Consider the following 1003-nt stretch of genomic DNA (forward strand, 5'->3'; position numbering starts at 1 on the left):
TGTTTTGACCACCCCATGAGAAGTTAGGATGTTGCCTCCATCCAGGATTTTATGTGTTTGAGTACAGATCATTCCTCGGACGGTTGTGGACTCCCACTTGATTCACTGGTGACTCATTTTGCACATAGAAGGGATTGTCATCTTGACAGTCCTTCACAAAATGTTCACCTCCACACTTTTCACAGAATATCTCTTGAAGACGCATAGATGTGCCACCCATATTCAAACCATCCAACTTCCTGTTCAAGATATCGAGTTGTTCAGTAATAGCGGAAAGGTCAGTTACCTGGTGAACTCCCGCACTTCTTCGCTGATTATTCCTTTCAGATTGAGGATGATAGCTGCTAGCAGCCATCTCCTCCAACAACTCATATCCTTCCTCAGCAGTTTTTCTCAACAGGTTTCCACAAGCAGCAACATCTATCATAGTACGATTAGGAGTAAGCAAGCCATAATAAAAGGTTTGAACGACTAACCCAAGTGGCAGTTCGTGATGAGGACATCTTCTTAATAAATCTTTGAAGCGCTCCCATGCCTCATATAAAGACTCTTGCTTGAATTGAGCAAATGTGGTGATGTCTGCCCTCAGTTTCATGGTCTTAAATGGAGGAAAGTATTTGATTTGAAACGCTTTCACCATGTCCTCCCATATGGTGATCGAACCTACAGGCAAACAATTCAACCATGCTTTAGCTTTATCACGTAGGGAGAAAGTAAATAAACGCAACATAACAGCATCATCAGAAACTCCATTAAATTTAAAAGTGTTGCAAATTTCAAGAAAATCTGCGATGTGCGTGTTTGGGTCATCTGCTGCAGATCCTCCAAACTGGACTGTGTTCTGAATCATCCGAATTATAACTGGTTTGATTTCGAACTGGTTTGCCAGCACCATAGGCCTCACAATGCAGGGGCGTCCTCCAACCAAAGAAGGTTGGGCATATTCCAGCATCGGTATGCGGCGTGGCATCTCAACACGTCTAGCATCATGGTGTTCCTCCTC

At 43.4% G+C, this 1003-nt stretch overlaps 1 non-coding gene across 1 annotated transcript; it reads left to right on the forward strand.

The window, feature by feature from the left end:
• The first annotated feature begins 485 nt into the window (after positions 1–485).
• On the forward strand, positions 486–592 carry LOC142528141 (small nucleolar RNA R71). The gene has a single exon (XR_012815623.1). It is a non-coding gene; the product is annotated as a small nucleolar RNA R71 (small nucleolar RNA).
• Positions 593–1003: the final 411 nt, after the last annotated feature.

This window comes from Primulina tabacum, chromosome 15 (assembly GCF_025594145.1).
Source record: "Primulina tabacum isolate GXHZ01 chromosome 15, ASM2559414v2, whole genome shotgun sequence".
Taxonomy (NCBI): Eukaryota; Viridiplantae; Streptophyta; class Magnoliopsida; order Lamiales; family Gesneriaceae; genus Primulina; species Primulina tabacum.